Here is a 21,669-nt window from a genome sequence, read left to right on the forward strand (position 1 = left end):
GGGGGGGGGGGCGGGCAAGGGGAAGGGGCTGGTGGTCTTGCCAGAACTGGCTGACAGGAGAGGCTGTCCTTGTTCCCCTGTGGTTTTAGGAGGGATGTGAGACCCCTGCCCCAGATGTGGGATTGTAAAATGAGGGGTGTTGCTTCAGGTGTATCTCCTTAAGGTCCAAGAACTGCAAGGTGCAGGGATGGCGTGACCTCCAAAGCACCTGAGGATGGCCTGGCCCCACCGCAGCAAACACCAGATCATCTCCTTTCACTCTCACCAAATACACATTGTCCCTTCCCCAGGACAGTGGTACCTCCTCCTCCTCCTCCTCCTTTCTACATGCTCAGCTCCCAGGGCCACCTCAAGACCATGATCACCTGGAGATGTTACTGCTGGGCATGGGTCAGTGCCACAGCCAAAGGCCAAGGGCACCCACAGCTTCACAGCTGCATGGCACAAGAACACACAGAGGTGGGGATCTAACTATGGCCCCACATCAAGACCATCTGGCCATCAGTCTCCTTGCTGGGGTCTTTCCCCCAGTGTCCTGGCTAACTGTGGCTCTCCTGAGTCATCCTCTCTCATTCCTCCCCATGCTGTCCTCAGTGGGACTGTCCCTGCTCTTCTGCAGGTAGGCACAGTTTCTGCATCACCCAGCCATCCTCATCAATGTCTTTTCAGGAAATTCACCCATGCCCAGCTTGTTACATCAGTTTATCTGGAGCTTCTGGAATGAGAAATTTCTCAGAATGGGGAAACCTCTGAGCTGCTTGACTATATTTGTGCCTCTTGGGGGACAGCACTGTACCCTAGAGCTCCCCACTCCCTCCCAGGTATGCTGGTAGCTGGGCTGTCCAAGATGCTGGCTCCAGCCCCTGCCCCACCTGGGGCTCTGAGGCAGGATTTCCACACTCTGCCTGCCCTGCTTGTCTGTCTCCAGGCTGGAAATCCCAACCACTGCAGCAGAGTGCGTAGGCTCTTTCCTGCCCAGCTCCACTTGGAGTTCAGCCCTCCCATCTTCTAGGCCTTCATCCAGCAAAGCACTTAAGTGCACACTCCTCCCTAAGTGAAATCAGTGGGACCACTCATGCACTTAACTCCGTGGCAGAGATCACCAGGCCCACTGGCTTATGTATTTCCATGCCAGACTCCAAGTCCTGCTCCTTGTCTACATGATCCTCAAGGTCCTGATTTCTTATTTTATGTTATTTTTTCTTCAGCCAGACCCATGAACACAGGGAAGGTGCAGGACCTGGCTATGGGGCTGAGCACTGAGAAGCTCACTACAGCTTTACTTGCTCCTAGTCAGGCCTGTGTATCATGTACCCACCTCCAGGGAAGTCTTCCCCTGCAGTATCACCAGGCAAGCAAGGCAGCTTCCTTGCAAGGCTACTTTCTGCCTTGTTTCTGTCTTCTCCAGGTGGCTGCAGCTCTCCAAGACTCACAGCTTCTCTCCATCTCCTGGCACAGCATGCCCTGCCTGATCACGTTTGTGGATAAGAGCTCAGCTTGTCCCCAGAGCTTCTCACTCCCCATCTCTGCTGCCATTTGGACCTGAGATGTTGTGCCCCAGCAGCATGATTTTCACACATGTGTTGCTATTTCCCTAGAAGCTGGTGAAAGAGAAGAGCCAAGATGCTGTAGTCACAGCATCACTGAAGCCCATAAATATCACGCTTGCCCCATTTGCAACGCGGACAAGAAAGGAGCTGTGACACAGTCCAGCCCAATTTATCCTTCCGACACTCAGATTGTGGAACATGCTCCTACTTTCTGCCAGATGTTTTGAGGTCTGCTTCGTGTATTGTTTATTTCTTGAGCTGATGAGCTGACGAGTCCACAGGCACTAGTCTCTGGACGCGTGTCTTTATGCTCAGCACAGCTTCTTGAAACCCTTGAGTCAATGCTTTCAGATGAGCTTGTTTGGAAAGTGTTAGGAAAGCAAGGGAAAAATACTGTCCTAGAGATTGCATCCTTTGCCAGAAACCTCGAAGCGAGGTCACCAGGCACAGTAAATGGGGCTGACTGTTGTGTTTGTACAATGCTTTGGACACACATCTTGCTGCGCCAACACAGTGCTGTTTTGCTCTTGTTGCAGTGAAGGAAGTGACGCTGCATCTGACGGGAAGTATCCTTGTATCCCCAGGCAGGCACCCTCTCCCAGCACTGTCTGTGGGGAGAGTGTTTCCAGCTAGCTTCAACAAGGCTGAAACTAATGTGGAAACATCTTTTTTTTTTTTTTTTTCCAAATTAAAATTGAGATGTTCTGAATTAAAAGAGTTAGCATGACATTAGCCTTAAGTGGTTCAGCATGCTGGCAAGAAGAGGAGCCTGGCACTGGGCAGCAGCAGTCCTTCTTCCCCATGTTTTTCCTTCTCCTTTCACTCAGCCACGGCCTCGCAGATGCTCCCAATGCTGGTCTGGTGCTCAGACCCTCTGGCTGCCTTGCTGTGCATAGCAAGCAGGTGAGTTAGAAACATCTGTGCACCAGGAGCTGCAGGGATCATGCCAGGGGACTTCTGGTTGCCAAGAAGCCCAAGGTAGCCTCATTCTTGTCTTTCCATTGTTACTAATCCCCTTCCATTGCTACTCTGAAGGATCTGCAAGTTTATCTGCAGGATAAATCCAGGAGGCCACATGGAAATGGTAGGGGGTGAGCAGACAGGGGCATCACTTCTGGGCTGGTGCAGGTGAACTGATGTGTGCAGCATGAGACCCCAACTGCCGCGGGGAGGAGAGAGCCCTCTCCCTGTCTTGGGAAGGTGGGGAGCAAAACACGTGAGCAAAGGGCATGTGGGGCCAAGCGCTGCATCACAGCCAAACCACAAGTGTGAAATTTTCAGACCTATATTGCCACCACTTCCAAAACACAGAGAATGTGAATCATCCAAGCAGATTAGTTGCCTGAAGGCTCTCAAGGGCAAAAGCTTTTGGAGTTCTGCATTGACCAGCACTCCCTGCTCCTGCAAAACCTCCTGCTGTATTCAGGTAGTACAAACCATTTGGGGAGGGCTCAGCCTGCAGCAAGAGAGGGCAGGACTCTCAGGAACACTGCGTTTATTCTCTTGACCCAGCCTGGGTCGTCTATTGCAGGTGCCTCACCCCACATGAGCCTCACAGAAGTGGCTGCAGCATCCTCACACACTCCTCAGACAGACATGAAACCCACCACCTGATTTCTCCCATTCATCCAGGAAAAAGAGCCATAATCATCCCTCTGGGTCTTTCCAGGCCATTATGCCACCCAGAGCCTTGCAATGACACCGGGTAGAGGGACAAACAGCCACTGTCCCCTTGCCCGTCACATGGGCAGCATGCAACGAGAGGGTCTGTCACCAAGTGAGGCCTCTCCAAGCCACCAGGTCCAACCTCCTCCCCAGAGCCACGCTACTGAAACACAGCTGGTGTGCACCAGAAAGTGGCATTTCTCCAGATCCCTGTTGGTAGGACATGCTTTGAAATTCAAACAATGGATGGAGTTTACGTGGCCCAGCTGAAGCCTGTGTCACCAGCCGGGGCCTGCAGCCAGCTGCTCCAGGACCATCAGTTAATGCCAACCAACGTCCCTGCCTGCCAGAGCTGGGCAGGCACCGAGTCCCTGCTGCAAAGCGAGCTCTGCCTGCTCCTTCTGCAGCCTCAGGGAAGGGGAGGGCGCACAGGGGAGTCAGGGGGAAGAAGCTCTGTCTGCTCTGGCTGTCTCTGGCTGCTGTTCAGAGCCCAGGAAGGAGGTTGTGGGGAGAGTTTGGTCCCCCCAACACTCTCAGCTGGACTTCAGCAGGCACGGCCCTGCCTGACTGTCCAAAGCTACAGCACTGGTTTGGACATAGGATGCACTAAGGGCTATGGGCAGCTTTGAAGCCTGTAGCGGGACCAGCCACCCACCTTGCTGGGCAGCCAGTGTATGAGGCCGGCAGTGCTGGCCATGGACAGGAGCATCCCAGGGTGCAAAACCTTTCCCCAGCACTGCCTCTCCAGGAGCCTGTTGGCTGTGGGAAGGCAGCAGGTCCTTGTATCCTGAGCTGCTGGAGTCACAGCAGGACTGGGCCGGTGTCGATCAGAGGTGAAGGGAGAGCATCCCCCATGGTGATGGGCACTGGGGCTGGGGCAGGCAGCGAGACAAGCAGCAAGAGAGCCAGCTCTGGGTTGGGCAGGGTCATGGTACCAACGGCAAAAGTGGGAGATCTCCAGAGACTGATTTGCAACTCCCCAAAATGCAGGGAGTATAGACACGAGTGGTGGAGACAAAGAGCTGAAGCAGGGTGGAAGGAGTGTGTCCCATGGCAGCAATGTGTGTCTGCACAGGGACTTCCACGACAAGCTGTGCCCAAAGTACAGAGGTGGGTGCTAGGTCCCAGATCCAGATGGGACTCCGCAGGAACCACAAAATCAGGCTGGAGCCACCTGGGTGGGTGACGCTGAGCGGGTTGGCAGAGCCCTTGTCTGCACAGAGGTCTCCAGGCTAGCTGCAGGACCTGCCGTGGCACAGCGCAGTGTGGAGGCCGGCCTGCACACAGCGTCTGGCAGAGGGAGAGGGTGATTCATGTCCAGCCCTTCCCCAGCCTGGAAACATTCTTGGCATGTGGCAGCTCCCAGCCATCCCACTGGTTAACCCTGGTTTAGCACAGCCTGGCAGGAGATGGGGCACATGTGGCCCCATTCATCCCATTGTGGTCTAGCCCAGACACTACAGCCCTGCCCAGACCTGGAGTCCTGAAATGCTCCCTACAACCCTGCACCAGAGCCCCCCAGCTCCATCCTATGCATCCCCCGGCATGAGCAAGAGCAAGGTAGAGCTGGTACAGGTGAAAAAAAAAGGAAGAAGGGACTTTCCCACTTCTCGGGCATCCAGGTGGGCTGCAGGGGGACACTGCTGGTCACCTCTATTGTTGGGTATAGGGCAAAGTCCTGGGAAGGGGCTTTGGGCCATGTCCTGGGAGAAGGTAACCTCATTTTTTCTGACTGCACTGGGAAAATGCTAGATGACAGGCAGCCAGGCCTGTGTCTGGGCTTACAGCAGCATGTTGGGGGGGACGGGGACATAGTAGTGTATTGCCAACAAAACACAGTGAGGCCAGCATAAGCGCAAGGGCAGGGTGTGCTGGATGAACTGGATGCGCTGGTCTGGCACAGATGCACCAGCGCCCACAGCCCAGCCTTCTCAACCCCACACCAGCACTGGCCGGGAGGGGAGCACGACCCCGGGGTGATCTGCCACAGCACCCACGTCTGGCCAGACCCTCTGAGGTGACCTGCCCTGCCTGGGGTGGCCTCTGCACTGGGAGCTGCCGACAGCCCCATGAACTCAGCCCTGCAAGGCGTTAGCTCATCTCCCCGCTGCACACAAGACTTGGCAGGCACCCTCCTGTGCTCTTGCCTGTTTGGGATACAAATGGATGACCCTAAGCCCAGGCTGGTCTTGCTCCACCCAGCGTGGGAAGACAGCGAGCCGTGCTTGGCACCCCACACTCCCCTGGCCCCATCGGGGTGGGGTATATGGGAATCCTCACCTGAAAAGTTGGCTCATGACACACTGGGCCCCCCCCCCAGTCCAATGTGTCTGTCACAGAGGCAAGTACCACAGGCCACAACAGCAGAGGGAAGCACACTGACGGTGAGGCTCAACCCGTCACTCCGGGACACGCGGCTCTCCAGGGATGGAGAGGACAGCACCAGGATGGACACCTGTGCCTGGGGTGGAGCTGGGCCCAGACCACGAGCAAAACAGCGTGTGGCCACACGCGCCGGGGCTGAGCCTGAGCTCCAGCACCGGTGGAAAGCAGAGAGCTTCCAGCTGTGCACAGGCACCGAGGAGAGGTGGTCGCCATCCCCTCCACCATGCCAGGGTGGCCAGAGCAGGGCTGCAACACGGTCGCAGCAGAAGGGAGGAGCCAGTGCGGGAGGAATGTGCTGTTGCATGGGAGGAGGAGATCACAGCAAAGGAATGTGCTGTGCCACGGCCAGGGCTGGGGAGGGGGGAGCGCGAGAAGAACCAGCAGGCAGGAAAAATAAACTCCGTCTCTCACAGAGCTACAGGGCTGCCGTCCTTCTGGTCGCAATTTTTTTTTTCCCTTCTCCCTCTTAAATAAAACATGATGTCAGCCATTGTTCTGGCTGCAGAAGGGCTGCCAAAAGCTCTGGCCTTTTCTCAATTGTCCTCCAAGCTCTGCTCGCCTCCCCAGTACAGGACTGCGGACACAAGACCCAGTGGTTAGGGTCACCCTCTCTTCTGGTTCCTACAGGGTTCAGGGGGCCAAGACCCGCAGGTATGGTTGTGGAGTCCTCAGCTCACTGCCATTCGCTTCATCTGATCCACCAACATTACCCCACTGTGGCAGGTCTTTACATCACCAACACCCCGGTCTGCCTCCTTCCACCCTTTAGGAAACCCGAAGCCCCCAAAACCTTGTGGGCTGGTGGTGAGCCCTGAGCACCGTGCTGGAGACACTGCCCGCTGCAGGAGTCAGGATGAGGTTTGCCGGGTCGGCGGTGGTCCCCACACAGCTGTGCACAAAGTCCTGCCCTGATGCCCTTTGCTCTCTCCTCCGGACAAGGAGCAGAGGCAAATCAACACCGCCTGCAAGACCCCACAGAGGGGTGCTGCCCACCCTGGAGAGAGCTGGCTGGAGGGGGACAAGGCGAGGAGGCAAGGTGACAAGTACACATGGTGGAAGGGAGAAGAGCATCACATCGCAGGAGGCAGATCCCACCCCATCCCTGGCTGTGCTGCAGGTGGAAGAAAGATGCGTGTGTGTGGGAAGTGGGGAGGCTGTTTTGAGAGCCGGATTCAGCCAGGCATGAAGGCTCGCCAGATCTCGCAGGTTGCTACTCATGAGGCTTCAGTTCCTGTTGCAAGGACACCTCCTCTCTGTGCTCAAGCAGAGTCTGTCCCAGGAGTGAGGGAGCAGCCGTATCACAGCCCACTGACCATCTGCAGAGTGTCACCACCTGGGTGACCAGCAGCCCACCCGAAGCACAGGGTCAGCCTGGCCCAGCCATTTGCAAGCAGCTGCTTCCAGCCCTGCGAGGAGATGCCGGCTCTGCAGATGTAGCCCATAAAGCCAGAAAATCACAGGCAAAGAGCACCCGAGGGGTTTGGCCCACCCCTCCCCTCCATGTCCACCCTACCTCATCTGCCAGCTGCAGGTGGATGTCAGGCAAACAACATCCAGATCTGGAGACTGGGGTGGTACCCCAGGACCTTCCCCAGAACAACACATGGAACACATGGAACTGGTGACCATTGTGCTGCATTGGAGAAACGTGGCCGATGGCAGGAGGGGGTGCTTCAGGCTGAGATAACCTCCAGAAACAGGACTTTGAACATGTCCACAGGTGAAGACCCACAAACCCGAGGAAGGTTGAATGCAGCCTGTGGACATGGAAACAAGACTGCATGGGCAAGATACAGGCAGGGGGAATGATGCTGGGGGGTGGTGGGAGTCCTGGACCCCTCTTGCACAAACCACTCTAGAAGTGGATGTGTGAAGGGAAACAGTCGGCAGAGGGGGTGAGGGTTGGGGGGACAGGCACTGCAGAGAGCTCTGCCTATGGAGCTCATCAAAGCTGAAATGTGGATGGGAAGCGTGTCTGAAGGGATGACGTCCCTTCCACGGCTGGGACACTGTGCCACCCTCTGGACAGGGGTGGGCAGAGACATCCATGTAGCAGATCTGTAAATGGAAAGGCCAAGTTGCAGTCATTAATACGGGTGAGGGCTGCACTCCTCTTGCGAGTGAGACAGCCACACGCTGGGCTGCACCAGGAGCGCTACAGCCAGCACATCCGGACAGGTCCTCATCAACAGTGAATCTACCCTGAGTACTTCAAAGCCAGCTCCATGGTTGAGGCAGGGATCAGTGTGTCCTTTGATCACATCCAGTATGGCCCCATGCTCATGGGAACGTAGGACTGGGGTGGTCCTGAGCCCCACACCACCGCACGGCTCAGCAACCTTCACAAGTGCCACCTCCTCTTCCCTCAGGAAATGCTCCAGGACACCAGGGGATTATGGACTTCTTTTTTCACATCAGATTATTCACAGCCAGTTAACATTCATTTCTTCCTGTGCCAAGACCAGCCATGTGCTCAGGCAGCTTTCATCCACGGCCAGGTTCTCTTCCTCAAAAACCAGGACAGTTTTCCATGGCCATCACTTCCACCTGCTGCCATGCCATGTGGTCCCTGTCCTCCTGCTTCACTCTCAGGATGAGAACTATCATCTTCATGTCCAATAGGAGCTGGGGGTTTTTTACAGATTGCCTCCATTGTTTCTTTTGCTTTTGCTATGTACTCTGAGGAGAGTCTGGTTTTATCATCTCTACAACTCCTTCAGGGGACTCAGTCTCACTGCATGGGGTGGCTCAGTCTTTGGTCAATTTAGCGACCATGCCGTCACAGCCTCCCCAGCCTGAGGCTCACCAGGCTGAAGAAGCCAGGCTCTGGTTCCCATTGCTCACACATTCCCCACCATGTCTCATCCCAGCAGCCTCTCTCAACATCATCATCTCTGTACATCCTTAATTAGGCTGTGCCCTGTTTCACAGAGGTGTCAGATACTCCTGTATCTGCTGGAAGATCTTCCTCAGCATAACTTGGGATCACTCATGCCTCTCCCAGAGGCAGTTTGTGATCGCCCTATAGGAAATGAATGCCTCTCAGTCCTAATCTTTGGGTCTCACACTCTTCTAGCAAGCTTGGGAGAATATTCCAGTCTTGAGCAGTCATAAATTCCCCAGCATGGTAAGAACATGATGTAAGTAATGAACCAGATCTGGGCCACATCCAAGGAGTTCTATCAAGAGCAAAAGGAGACATGGCTACAACATACACTCAAGGGATCAATCCAAGAGACAATGTACTTATGAGGTCCATCCAGGATACAGGGCTGGACACAAGCTGTCTACCACACAGGTCCAGGGTCCATCCAGGAGAGAGAGCAGGACACAAGCACACCTACAATGCTGCTCAAGAAGGCTCTGAATACCCAGGGTTGAGGTTAAATGATGCTCCTGGACCATGAGCAGAGGTGTGGATGGGGTCCATATAAGGCTGATCAGGGCCCTGACACCCTCCAACCAGGAATAATGGTAGTAGGAGACATCTGGTCAGAACAGGGCACACAAACAGAGGCTGAAGGACACCTCAAGCAGCATCTGTTTTTGCAAAGCTCCGTCTTGGCCAAGAAGGTTGGGCTCCCCGCATCATTTGCATGCCATGCAGGACAAGCCACGTGCTGTCTTGGCTTGGGCTGCAGGAGAAATACTTCACACACCCCTCCGTGTGGCCCAGGGAATAACCCAAGGTGCTTCCATCAATTGGATGTCACCTTTGCCAGGGACATAAATCCCTTAGTAGAAAGAATAAATCCAAGTGCTTTCACATCCGAGAGGGGGTGAGGAGCAGTGGTCCTGTTTAAGATGCCAGAGTCAGCAATGTCCCTGGGCACATGTGACAGCTGTGGTGGATGCCTGGGAAAGGTGTTGTGAGGGCTCATTCCATGTGGGGAGCACAACTGGGTGCTGGGAGAGCCTGGGGGAGCCTGACTGGTGGCAACATGCGAGGCTCTGCAAACAGTCTTGCTCAAGAGAGCCCCGTGCCATGCAGTCCTGCCAGTGGGCTGACTGTGTCATCCTGACGACAGCAGAGGCCAACTCTTCCCAGACATGTGCTGGGTTGTGCCTCAACATCCAGAGGGAGCTGCAGGGCTGAGAACACCCTTCCGCTGGCTCCCCAAACCCCCAAATCCAGGGGTACATTGGGTCCAGGTGCTGTCCTCCCTTGCTCATCCCGTCCTCCAGGCTTCCATCTGCACCTGGGTGCCCTTCCTGGTCCTGCCAACCCCTTTGCTCCCAGCTGGGCTGTGCGGACCATGTCTTCCCTGGCTCAGTTTCCCTGCCTGCCTTCTCCCCCCTGCCCCTGCCCCTCATCCTGCAGGAGCCCACTTCATTCTGCCTCTTCTTACCCCCACCCCAGGGCTTGCAGCCCCCCACCGAATGGAGATCATGAGTCCATCACCCCAAACCAGCCACTCTTGGAGAAGGATGAGCTCATGTTTTCTGGTAAGCTCTTTGAGGCCAGAGGCTGGGTCATACCAAACCTCCCAGATTTATGTTTGAGGTGATTTTGACCCTGGCAGCAAGAGCCTGCACTGGCTGAGGCTGTGGGCATGCAAATGCACGGATGCACCTGAAGAACTGTCTTCTGCAGCACCAGTGGGGCAGCAAGGCCCCTGAACTACAGCCCATCTGCTTGCTGTGTGCCCCCAGCCCCACCCCAGATGTGCCCTCCTGTAGCCACATGGCAGTGATCTGTGCTCCAGCCCCACAGCGAGATGTCCCTCTCCCCCTCCAGTGCCCCAGGGATGTGGGGAGTAGGGCACACAAGTGTCATGTTCCCACATGGCAGTGGGGGTCCAGGAGTCCTCCCTGTGACTCCTGCTGCCCCATCCACCCCACAGCACAGACAGGGGACTCTGTGTAAAGGAGAGGTCACCCCCAGAGTGTGCCACCACGTCCCTGACCCCTTTCCACTGCCATGTCCAGCCTGACGGCACAGCCCTTCACCCAGCCACCACACACGGGAGGTGTGTGGCATCCCCTCCACCTTCCCCGGCCCTTCACCGCTCTCACTGTGGGACTCTCACAGGGGAACAGGGACATTGTGCTGTCCTGACATGGTGACTGTCACTGGCTTGCAACTGGCATTCAAGAAAAGAAGCTGGGGAGCTCAGACACCTCTGGGTGTCCACTCCACAGAGGCCAGGATGCATCCCATAGTTTCACCTTGAGATCTAGTCCTCTCCAGTCCTGTTCCCTCTGACCAGGGAAGCAGGACATTTCCTTTTCCCTCTGCTCACTTGTACATCTCTGGAGCGGCACAGCATGGCAGTGCGTGAGATGCAGGAGCTGGGGAGGGCATGCAGGGCGGTGGGAGCCACACTGTGCCCTGCGGCCAGGACTATTCTCACCCCAGTCCTCTTCCTCCGCTTGCATAACTGCAGTAAACAACTCCCCACACGAAAAAATGTGTGGGAAGCATGGGAAGAGAGGGGAGCTGTTTCCAATTCTGGGCCTCTTAGAACTTGTCCTTCCTGGAATGAGGAGAAAAATATGGTTTTGATCCTGGAGATAAGGCCAGCAACAGTCAACATGTGAGATGTCTGCAAGGATTTTGTACCACCCCAGTGGCCAAAGGGGTGTGAGGATGTCGGTGATACAACCTGTGCAGATCAACCAGCAGCTCAGATGCTGTGATGGGAGCTCAGGCTGACATCTTCTCCTCTCCAGGGTTGCAATGGAAAGGTGATGAGTTAGCAACCTCATCCAAGAAGTAGAGAAATTTGAGTGTGGGGAAAGAGCCCTGAAGGAGTCCCTCAGTGGAGAGTTTATTCTGTGCTGCCAAGAGGTGCCAAGCTCTCCTCAGGCAATGACAAAGCTCTCTCTCAGAGCTTCTGTCCATAAACTTGAACAAGCACTGAGCAGAGCAAACACGGTGACCATCTCTTTTCTTCTTCTTCTGAGGCTGGAGCACCTTCAGAAACTCTGTCTCCAGACGGCAGGCTGGGGGAATTTAAAAAGGAGAAGGCAACATCACTGTGGGCATCCTGGAGCCAGGGGCTCTGATGTTCCTCCCAAGCAGCAGCTCACTGTGTTACAGAGGGAGCCAGCCATTTGCTGTCCTGGCCTCACCCAACAAGGAGACAGTTCTCTAGAGTCTGAAAAATTTTTGGATGTTCTCCAGTGGTGGCACAATCACACTCTAAAGTGTAAGGAAAAGTCTTCCTCCATCCATTGCCCTGCCAACCTGTTCAAGGCTGTGTTATAGGCCGAGAAATGTGATTTTCTGTGATCTTCCTTTATTAAAAAAACCACTGTATCAGGGAATAACTTATTTATGGAAAAACATCCAAGGTCTTTAGTCCTGTTGTGCTTAGAGCAGGACTAATTCCAAAGCCAAATCCATTTGCTCCAGACCTTGTCCATGAGCAACCTTATCTGGCCCCTGTGCCAGGCCTGCACAATACATTTTTTTCTTGTGTCTGGTGATACCTTCCTTGCTTGAAACTTCTGCTTGTTGCCCATTTCCACCTTATTGTTCACCTCTGAGAAAAGCCTGCCTCTTTCTTCTCTACAGCTCCCCTTTAGGCAGAGGAAAATTCAGGCAGATCCCCCTTTCAACCTCTCTTCTCCAGGCTGAACGACCCCAGCTCCCTCAGCCTCTTCTCATACATCTTCCCTCCAGATGTTTGCTGTACTCTCACTAACAGAACACCAGTTGGCTTTCATCACAGGAAAAGTGCGCTGCTGATTCATGGTCAACTTCTCTACCGAGTCCCCACGTCCTTTGCTGCAAAGCACCCAAGCGGGTTGGTCCCCAGCCTGTCCTGACGTGGGGTTGCTCCATCCCAGATGCAGGACACAGTATTTGTCTCTGTTGAACTTCCCGAGGTTCCTATTGTCCCGTCCATCCAGTTTGTCAATGACAGAGGAACCTCTGACTGGCTTTATCTGAACCTCAAAGACTGCTTCCTCCCAGCGCGTTTTCCTGAACAAAGATCTGGCCGACTAGTCCCAGGATCATTGCTGCTGCCGTTTTTGCAGACCAGTACAGCATTTTCTTCACTCCAGACTTCTGGAAAGCAGTAGCTTTAATGTTAAATTGCCTGCTTCAGTTGACAGAGCAGCTGCTACATTCTTCGTCTCCCTGAGCTCTCTCAGCTCTACCATGTGGATCTGGCGTTTTCTTTTTTAACGTATTATTTTGTTCCAGCACTCTTTCTTCTGCAAACTCAGGACTAAGATATACATCTGCTTTGCAAACATCTGGGATGGGTTAAGAACATATTTCTCCCTGCTTATAGGGCAGAACATGGAAGCACTCTTTTATCTGCTTCAGTGCAAAGTTACACAAGTTAAGTTGAGCTGTCAAAGGGAAATAGTGGGGTTTCCAGATGCCTCTGCTGCCCTAAAGCAAATCCGGGAGCATTCACATGTCCCTTTCTACTGCTGAAGCCATTGACAGGATCCTCCAGTGGATCAAGGAAGGAGACAGAGGCAGATTTCACCTTAGCTCTGGTTACAATTTCATTTCAGTCATGGGCAGTGTTCAACACACCCTCTGGAGCTGAATCATTCCTCCTGCCCCAGGACCCTGGGGATGCTGGTTTCTCACCAGTACAGCCAGCCTAGAGGTACTGGAAGTTTTCAGAGATCAGAACCTCTTGTGGGTCCAAGTGATGCCTCTGCTCCAAGGAGCCATCTCAGGCTCACACTAGCTCCAAGAGGTTTGTGGTATCCCCTTGGAGGCACTGAGATCTCCCCTTGACTGCTCGTGCCTTTTTCTGCTCCTCTAGTCCCTGGGTTGGGGACTTCAGTCAAAGTCAAGATGTGTCTGGATTTCCCCCGGTATCATTATTTCCCTTCACTTGTTCATGGTTTCACAGCCTTTTCCCTCCTGACAGACTTAAAGTGATTTTTGTTCCTGCCCTCTTTCTTCACTCAAATTTTGTGAGCCCTAAGTGGCTTGTACAGATGCTGAAGCAGCCTCTACATTCAGCTGAAGGACTTTAGTTTAATTCCTTTTGTGTTTAGGACATTTTTATCAGCTTCCTGATTCTCTTGAAAATTTCCTATCTCCGGCTCAGAATGATCCTTCTCATTTTTCCCATGTTTTCTTTACAAAACATTGACATGATGTTGCAGTGTCTATTACTGGCAGCTCAGTTTTCGTTGCTATAGCACTTTGTAGTTACTTGAATGTCATTCCTTGAACAAATGCCCTGTAGTTAGGAATCAGCACTTGGACATACTTCCCTTGGTGCTGGATCAGGAATGACATCCCAGGTATTCACGTATTTAACTCCTTTTCACACCAGGAAGAGGCAAGGACCCAAGTGTCTTGGAGACCCTCCCTCCTGTGGAGCACATCATGGGGGTGAGCGTTGCCTCTTCACCCCTTCATCCAAGAGGAAGTCCCGCAAGCACGTGGATCTGCTGGGTCAAGATGTCACCTCTACACTCACTTAGTGTGAGCCCCTAAAACTTGGATGACAGTATTCTCCGACCTTGGAGCTGTATTTCAAGGATATTTCTGTATTCACCTCCAACAGCTCTGTCCTGCCCCAAAGATGATGACACAAAGTCTTCCCAACAGCTGCTTTATCCACCTCACGAAGGACTGGGCTTCCTTCTGCAATGCCCATCACCAGTCATCTCTTTGCACCTCAGCAAGATCTTGGGGTCAAAGTGTCTCTCCATGTTCATAAGCTCTTCTTCCTCATTTCTTCTCTCCTATAAACACAATTCACCAACCGATGAGCATGGGCACAGCACAAAAAAAAAAGCAGGGAGAAAATCCAGTACAACCTGGGAGTTGTGAGCTCTCATGGAGCTGGTAGCTGATTTTTTTTAACTCAGGTGGCACTGGCCAACCCCTTCTTGCCAAGCACTCTCACAAGGTGCCCAGCTGTGATCCAATGGCCCTGGAGATCACCCTGAAAGACATCGAGCACCACACATAAGAGCTGTAGTCCCTTCTGGTTTCCTCGCTCCCTGAGGACGTCTTGTCCTGCTGATGGACGGGCTGGTCCCTCATTAAGAGCCAGGCATGGTCTAAGTACAACACTTCCAAATCACGAAGCTGATTTTGAGCTATCTGACAGCAGCGAGGATGAGAAAAATGTTTGAAAAGAGGAAAACATATTTATTCTGATGCTTACATAACACAGAAACAGCTGAACGGATTTTGTTCAAACCATCCCCAAATAATTCTTCAGTTTTTTGGGCTGAGATCAAGCATGAACAAATTCAATCCAAAAGGATATTTTTTGAGGGATGTATAAACAACTGAAAATAGGGGTTTCGGCTGGAATGTGTGTCTCAGCCGTAACTCGAGTGTTGCAAGAGCAGTTTGTGTGCGCTTCTCCGGGGAGTGCGGTTTGGCGGCGATGTGCGGGATTTAGCTCTCCAGTCTCACATCCTCCCCTATTGAAGAGGGCTCCTTTACTCTAAACTTAGAAGTATCTTATGGGATCTGTTCCACTCGTGATGGGGCCTCACTGGCAAGCAGCTCCAGTGTGTAATTGTCCTGTCTGGTAGAAATGTTCCCTATGTTTGACTTCAGACTGGCCCCTGCTCCATGCCAGCACGTTGCTACGATACTGTCTGCAGCCACCCCCGTCATCAGCGCCCGGCCGCATCCTCACTGCTCTCCTTTTTTGCACGCCAACTTCAGATCTCCCTTCATCTTCTCCCCTCATCGGCCGGTATCCAGGTCCTGGCTCGTCCTGCTCCCAGAGTCTCTGCTCCTCTGCAGTGATGCTGAAGCAAGCAGACAGGCCATGTTAGAGGGGCAGGAGTCTCCCAGGGGGGTGGGCGGCTGGGTTCCTCACAGCCAGCCTCCTGCCCTCCTGCCCCCTAAGACTTATTGGTATCATGGACAGGGCTGATGTGGGATGCAGGAAGTCCCAAGCTGCGGTCCCCTCTGAAAAGTCCACCAGCTTGGTTGGCCATGAGTTAGCCCAGAGAGCCTCTGATGGCCAGGAGGTCACAGCACTGGCTCCCCCAGTCCTTCTTCATCTCACTGCTCTCCCAAGAGCCAAACTGCTTCACTGACCCCTCTGCCAGGTCAGTCCATTTCTGAAGACATGCAAAGGTCTTGGGCAGGGCCAGTTCTGGTGGCCACCAGTGCCCCACACAGCTGGCCAGGTGTTAGGGCAGTGTACAACAAGCCCTGCCCTCTGCTCTGGCTGAGCAGGTTCCTCTGCCCCTTCCCCAAAACAAGCGCAGAACGGTCCTGGCCACAATATTTTGCCTGGCATGGACACGCTCTAGACGAACACACTTGTTATTTCTGTCTGCTCATCCTGACTTTGTAACAGTGACTAATGCTTTTTCTGGCTGGGAGAAGGTTTAGGGGCATGTTAGCAAAGTCACTGCAAGGAAACAGGCAGCTCCTCTGATCCCCCATCACTGGCGACACCACTTGTGCTTATCCAGGCAGGAGTGACCCAGTCACCGGGCTCATTGCTGGGACCTACAGAAACCATGTTCTGGAATCCAGCTGGGGACATGGCACCCCCTGAGCTGGCAGCTGCTCCATTGTGGGGCAGCCTGCCTTCAGCAGTGTGTCTGGGCAAACACTTTATTTCTGTGTCTGGAATCTTTCCGATGCATCCAAAGAGACCGAGCATGGTCTCAGTCCAACGCTGAGACCGTGCAGGAGCCCACGGGCTGAACACAAGGTGTACAATTAATGTTTCCAAGGAGAAACTTGAGGCATGGCACTGGAAACCTGCAAAGCTATCAGAGCCACCTCCAAGCCCCATGGAGGCAGTAAACCCTGGCACAAGGTGGGGAGGGCTGGGAGGACAGGAAGGCAAGAGACAGCACAACTGAGCAACCCCACACCATGCCCTCCTCCTGCGTCTCTGCCCTGAGCTTTCCTCTCCTGGCCGAGCTTGTGTTGGAAATGAGCAGAGCATGTGGGGCAAGGAGAAAAGGCTGATCCCAGCAGAGAGGCCCTGGCAGAGGGGGTGTCCAGCTGTCAGAAGGTGTCCTTTCACAAGCAGGCATCCCATCACAGTGGAGAGATCTGATTTTATTTCCTGTTTCTTTCTGCGAGCAACTTTTTTTTCTTTCAAACCTTGTACCCATTCCCATTCAGAACTTGGCCTGAAATGGTGTCAAATAAACATGACTTCTTTTCACTCAGCAGACTGTCCAGCACCACAGGATAAGGTGAAGTCAAATGAAATACAGGAACTGGGGTTCAATGGCCCCTTGGACAGTGGGGCATCCTCTGCTCCAAGGTGATGCAGAGGAGATGGAGTGCTGGGGTGCCTCAGTGGAGTCGGGACTGCCTGCTTTTGAACCAAGGCTTCTCCAGCTAGCAGAGACGCAGTATTCCTACATGGAGGGCAAGAAGATTTGTCCTTGTGTTTTCAAGGGTATATCTGCAGGCAAATGCCATGGTATGAATGTTTTTGGACTCCTCATCCACAGCCTGAAGCTTTCCCCAGGCCTTGCTGGCTGGAAGACCCTCAGCTTTTGCTGCAAGAGCTGGATTGGGACTATCCAGCAGGAGCAGAGGTTTCTGTATTCTGGTCAGGAGTCTGAAAGTGACAGAGGCACAGTTGTCCTCAGGCTACAATCAGTCAGGAAGCAATGCTGCCAGCCACAGCCATCCAGGTCCTACCAGTGAAATTGCCTCTCTGGTGGCCATCCTAGCACCCTAGTGGCCAGCTCGCAGCCTGGTTTGGCCGACTTCTGCCTCCAACGCGTCTGAGGTTGCTCTGTGGTCAGCGTGGCCTTCACTGGCTCTAGACTGCCACTTCCATTCCCAGCTCCTTCTCTGCAGATGCCCACACTGAATGAAACCCTCAGCTGAGCAGCCACTTTGGGCTGTCAAGAGGTGTGCTCCAGGGTGTAAGGACACAGAGGTCAGGATCTGCTCTGCTGCCTCATTTCCAGGGGTTTTGTCCAGGAAAGCTGCAGCCCTGTGCATGTCACTATCCAGGACAAGCTGGGAGTCCCTCAGCCCACCTCTCCAGCCCAACTCATACTGGTCTGTGCACCTCTGATCCAAAGCCTGGCGGTGGCGAGGCCGATTCCTGCTGCAGGAGACAATCCCACGCACATCCCTGCCAGCTTCCTCTCCTGAGACCTCTCCTCTCCACCTCCCCTCCAGCACGGCACATCACCTCAGAGACAACACCCAGCCGGGCTGTTAACACCTCTCGCCTCTCCTCGAAGAAGCCTTGTGCTTGGCTAGTTTCTCCTCTTCTTATCTGCAGCATCCGTCCCCTCCCTGCCCCCCCCAGGTCCCCCTGCTGCGAGGACCTCAGGGCCTGTGCAACCAAACAAACCCTGCACTGTTCACTGCCGTCATGCAAGGCCTTCACACCCATAAAAACTGGTTTGAGTTATTCCCCACTCTCTCCTCCAGTTCCCTTTTGGCACCTCCAGATTTATTCCTCCCGTTGCAGAAGTGTTTGGGATTCCTCTTATCTCTGAACACAGCCTGCATTTGTACGCAGGGGATGTCATTTGATTACATCCGACCCAAACTTTAATTGCTCTGTATAAAGTCTCTGTTGTGCTGTCTGTGCTGTTTGCCTATGTTAGGATCCTTTCTGAATTTCATTAGAGGAAAGACTTGTTTAAATAATTTGGGAAGCAATTTGGAAATACTTTTACTTATAAAAGCAGTGAGTTCAGTACGCTGTCAGTTGTGGATTTATATCGCCTTTGTTTGTGAACATCCAGATGGTATTCTCTGACTATTAAAATGCTTTTCATGATGTTCACAATGATTATTCACTTAGAAATTCCCACAGGAAGCTGACAACCCACAATTTGTCAGTCTCCTGCTTGAAAAGACTCAGCCAGTCCGACAAGGGGCTGAAACCACCCCAGACCTCCAAACAAAGTGACTCCTCTCACTTGACAGGGACCACACGATGCACCTTGCATGGTCGGTGCAGGGGAGCATTGCCTTGGCAGCAGGCACTGGTCAGGCATTTCAGAAAAGATCCAAGCAGGTTGGGCATTTGTGTCACCCGTGTCCATCCAGACATGTCCCCTGGCAGCCCTAGCCAGCCCCAATGCAGCTGCTGCAGCGGCTCCAAATGGGAGCGGGCTTTTCGGAAAGCCTGGCCCGGCTGTGGTGCTGAGCGCTGGGAAACCTGGCACTGAGCTCCTCTGAAATCTGGCTCTTGACACTTAATGACTTTCTCTCGTACGACGTGCTCTGTTACTTAACTAGGAATAAAAGTCGAATGTTGACTGCCAGACTCTCTCTCCATCCTTTGCTGTTTCTGAAGCTGCTCTGCATCAGCATCCCTCCCACGTTCTGCTGCTTTTGCCATTGCTCATGATTTTACACAAGTGCAGCAGTTGGCTCCTCGGGCAGTTTCTGTGCTCCTCTGATGCCTGTCCCTGGCCTTGCAGAGCTGCACTGGGATGGGTTGTCCACCATCTGCCAGGTTTGCTCTCTGGCAGCCTGCCCGCTGTCTGAGTCAGGAGGAGGACAGCTTGATGACACCCAGACCTGGCTGGGAAGCCCAGAAGATGCCACGTTGTGCAACAGCCCCATTCCCTCCTGAGCCAGGCACAAGGAGCTGGTGGGTTCCCCGATTGTTCCTGCCAGCACAGGATATGCTCCTGCTGACAAGTCTACACCAGGTTTGTCTACACCAGGTGCCAAGCACGTGCTGTGTCCCTATGCTGCCAACCTGTCCTGGCCCCAGAGAAGCAGATGGTCCCTGTGCTGCCCACTCAGTGGCTGATACCTCAGGACTCACCATGCCCCAAACCCAGGGAGAGGGGAGGCTTTGGCCCTGCTGCCTCTCTGCAACATGCAGGCAAGGTGGGGGGCTTTTTCCAGGGTCATTCAGATGCATCTCTGCCTCCTCTCCCACCCTCTCCCCTCACCTTCCCTCAGCCTCTCTCCCTGCCTGGGCTTGGGATGGCTGAACTTTTGCCAGTGCTGGAAAGCAGCTTCACCACCAGAGACGGCATTTCCTCCTCTCCAAAGCACTACAAAACCGGCCATGAGCCGGACGCTCAACTCCCAGACTGGCCATTTCTGTCCAAGACCCATGCATCCATCCCCAGGCGTGGTGCGGAGATGCCCTGTGAGCAGCCTCGCTGCCCTTCATCTCACTCCAAGCATCCCTGGACCAGCCAGCCAGCCCACCAGCCCGCCCTTCCTTCCTCCTAGGGGGGAAAGTGAACAGCACAGCAACTGCGCTTTTACAGAGCGAGGCCTCGGACGCCTCATTTTTCTGCCGGCTCGGCAGGGCTGAGAATTGGCTCCAGGTGTTTTTGCTCGGGTCTCGCGTGCAGAAAGGGTGCTGCAGTGGGAGAGGCTGTCTGCTGGGACCAGCCGCAGCCACCAGCCTGCAAAACATCGCACTTCATCAGCTCCCCGGGGAGTGCACACAGTGGGGGGTGCCAGGGGAGCGCCTCCCCCCTTCACACATGCCGGTCAAGGTCAGCTCAGCGGAAAGAGGGAGCAGGGACCGCCATCCTAGGAATGGCAGCCACATGGGGAAAATGGTTTTCAGCCCCAAACTCATCTCCAAAATGCGAATGGGCCCTGCGGCAGGCTGGCCATGCAGCAGGCATGCTTGGCCACACGCAGGCGTGCACACGCGTGGGTGGCACGCGCATACACGAGGATCCCCGCATTGCTAAACGCATGCCCAGTTACACAAACAGCGCGCAACCAGCCAAGGAACACAGCACCACTGGCTGTGGCATGCCAGAATGAACACACACATCGCCGAGTGCACCTCATTTACAAAACACCACCAGACACACACTCTAAACACAAACCACATGTTGGCCGGCGCGCACGCCCTCCCCGCGCAGACCAGCACAACAACGCTCCCCGCCAGAGAAGCACGTCGGCACATGTGCTGTGTCCCTGTGAGCCTCGCCGCCCTGGAAGCGTGCACATCTCCAGCCAGCCCCACGCTGATGGTGGACCTGCCCTCCACGTGGGGACATCTCCTGTCCTGTCCAGCTCCCCCATGTTGGCAATGCCAAAGGCCGAGGCTGGGAGGTGCCCTCAGAGATGTCCTGGGGGTTTCCTGCTCCTTGGTGTGGTTGGTGTTGCAAGGATCACCCATCCCTGGGGTGAGGGACATCTGCTCCAACACTCTCCAGGCATCAGGGCACGCTGCCCTGCTCTGCTGCTGTGCCAGGAGGTGAGAGACATCTCTGTGAGAGACATCTCTGAAGAAGCAACAAGAGTTTGAGGACCATTAGAAACTCAGCAGAGGAGGAAACCCTAAGTCCCTCTGAGGTGGATGCAGGAGCTGACCCTGCAGTGGGAGCAGGTCTACACCCTCCACCAGCGAGAGCCCCAGCACCAAGAGCTAGAGCTTGTTTGGCTGTGGACAGGGCATCTTGTCCTCTGCATGTTCAACGCACCTCAAGGCTGGCTCTCATCTGCTGCCGGGCATCACCTCAGCTCTCTGGGGTCATATGCACACACACACAGACCCTCAGGGTTCCTCAGGCTTCGATCCATGCAGGCCTCCGCTTCAAGAAAGGCTGGTGGGGCTGCTTGACTCATGAGGCATGCACACCATGTTTCTCCTGTGTCCATTTAGGGCTCCTCAGGCGGCCCAGCACTGGTAGGATTCTCCTGAGGCTCATCAGGCCGCAGGTGGAGTGACTGGACCTGGGCTGAGACGGCATGGTCACACCTACAGCATCCCTAGCCAGGGCTGGGCCTTTGAAGAGTTTTTTCCTTCAGAAACACAGCCAGGAGGAAAAGTGAGAAAGCCGCCGCACGAGAGTTGGTCAGAAACATTTAGACAAGACATTTCTCCATTGGAATGTGCTGGCTCATCGTGATGGTTTGTGGAGACGGTTTGATTGCAGTTGAACTCTGCCAAGAAACTGCCAGACCTGCTGCCTGGCAACCCTCCACCTCCCCCTGCTCCTGAGCAGCTGCCTGGGGCATGGGCAGCAACCCAAGAGCCTAGAGACTCTGCAAGCCCCAGGTCTCCACTCACCACTCCATGAGAAGCTCAGCTCCCATGGCTGGCCTGGGTTTTGGCTGGAGGACAGAGCAGCAAGAGGAGTAGCGTGAAGTCAGCATTCCCAGGAATTCCCTGGGTCTGGGTGTCAGGGCAGTCGGCTTTAGATCCAAGCCCCTTGCCCCCCGCCC

This window comes from Athene cunicularia, assembly GCF_003259725.1.
Source record: "Athene cunicularia isolate RWA chromosome 19 unlocalized genomic scaffold, athCun1 chr19_part1, whole genome shotgun sequence".
Taxonomy (NCBI): Eukaryota; Metazoa; Chordata; class Aves; order Strigiformes; family Strigidae; genus Athene; species Athene cunicularia.